This window comes from Ursus maritimus, unplaced genomic scaffold (genome assembly GCF_017311325.1).
Source record: "Ursus maritimus isolate PB19 unplaced genomic scaffold, ASM1731132v1 scaffold_7, whole genome shotgun sequence".
Classification (NCBI taxonomy): domain Eukaryota; kingdom Metazoa; phylum Chordata; class Mammalia; order Carnivora; family Ursidae; genus Ursus; species Ursus maritimus.
Window position 1 is genome coordinate 61,149,567 of NW_024426885.1, and position 1,904 is coordinate 61,151,470.

Genomic DNA, 1,904 nt, shown 5'->3' on the forward strand with positions numbered 1-1,904 from the left:
ACCTCCATTCTTTCTGTTCCCTCCCCAGATGGCATGATCAACATTGACATGACTGGAGAGAAGAGGTCCTTGGATCTCCCGTATCCCAGCAGCTTTGCTCCCGTCTCTGCACCTAGAAACCAGACCTTCACGTACATGGGCAAGTTCTCCATTGACCCCCAGTACCCTGGTGCCAGCTGCTACCCAGAAGGCATCATCAATATTGTGAGTGCAGGCATCCTGCAAGGGGTTACCTCCCCAGCTTCGACCACAGCCTCGTCCAGCGTCACCTCTGCCTCCCCCAACCCACTGGCCACAGGACCCCTGGGTGTGTGCACCATGTCTCAGACCCAGCCTGACCTGGACCACCTCTACTCTCCACCACCACCGCCTCCTTATTCTGGCTGTGCAGGAGACCTCTACCAGGACCCCTCAGCATTCCTGTCAGCAGCCACCACCTCCACTTCCTCCTCTCTGGCCTACCCCCCACCTCCTTCCTACCCCTCCCCTAAGCCAGCCACGGACCCTGGTCTCTTTCCCATGATCCCAGACTATCCTGGATTCTTCCCATCACAGTGCCAGAGAGACCTACATGGTACAGCTGGCCCAGACCGCAAACCCTTCCCCTGCCCTCTGGACTCCTTGCGAGTCCCTCCTCCACTCACTCCGCTCTCCACCATTCGCAACTTTACCCTGGGGGGCCCCAGCGTTGGGCCCACAGGGCCAGGGGCCAGTGGAGGCAGCGAGGGACCCCGGCTGCCTGGCAGCAGCTCAGCCGCCGCCGCGGCCGCCTATAACCCACACCACCTGCCACTGCGGCCCATTCTGAGGCCTCGCAAGTACCCCAACAGGCCTAGCAAGACCCCAGTGCACGAGAGGCCCTACCCCTGCCCAGCAGAGGGCTGTGACCGACGCTTCTCCCGCTCTGACGAGCTGACCCGACACATCCGAACATCCGAACATCCGAATCCACACGGGACACAAGCCCTTCCAGTGTCGGATTTGCATGCGCAACTTCAGCCGCAGTGACCACCTCACTACCCACATCCGCACCCACACTGGTGAGAAGCCCTTTGCCTGTGACTACTGCGGCCGCAAGTTTGCCCGGAGCGATGAGAGGAAGCGCCACACCAAGATCCACCTGAGACAGAAGGAGCGCAAGAGCAGTGCGCCCTCCTCCTCCGTGCCGGCCGCCTCCACGGCCTCTTGCTCCGGAGGCTCGCAGCCTGGGGGGGCCCTGTGCAGCGGCAACGGCAGCGGCATCGGCGGAGGGTCCCTGGCCTCTTGCTCCTCTCGGACCCGGACGCCTTGAGATGAGACTCGGGCGGATGCACCAGCTCCTTGAGGCCCCGGAGGCCCATCGTCCACTGGTGCACAACAAACACTACCACCTTGCCTGCCCCTCTCCCTTCCCTGGGCAAGGGCCTTGCTGCAGCCTGGCACTGCCCTTTCCACTTAGAAGCAGGTCCTTCCCAAACTTAGCCCACCGTAGTCTCTCTTAGGGGAGTTGACTGTCACCCTGAGGTAATGGCGAGGCTCGGAAGGGGGTTGGATGGGGGCTCCTGGCCTAGAGGGCTGAGGCCTGACCCTGCTTGAAAGGGTTGTTTGACTAGGTTTTGCTTCCCCCTCTCGTATTTTGTCCCATTACAGGATTTTGACTCTGGGTGTCAGAGTTGATTTGAGACTTTTTCTACAGTAGGTTGGGAGATGCTGATCCCTTCAGGTGGGGGCAGCAGAAAGAAGCAACGCTGATGTGCACTTTATGGCTTGGGACTGATGTGGGGACGCTGTACAGTGAATGAAGCATGGCCTTTTTGCTGCATTCTGTGGCCCTAGAACAGTGAATCAAAGCTTATCTAGTCGTTCCAACCCTTTAAGCAATATGTATTATAAACTCAGAGAACGGAAGTGCAATGTGATGGGAG

The 1,904-nt window shown here is 59.5% G+C and overlaps 1 pseudogene; it reads left to right on the plus strand.

The window, feature by feature from the left end:
• Nucleotides 1-15: 15 nt before the first annotated feature.
• Nucleotides 16-1,894, plus strand: LOC121101286 (annotated as a pseudogene).
• The last annotated feature ends 10 nt before the right edge of the window (nt 1,895-1,904 follow it).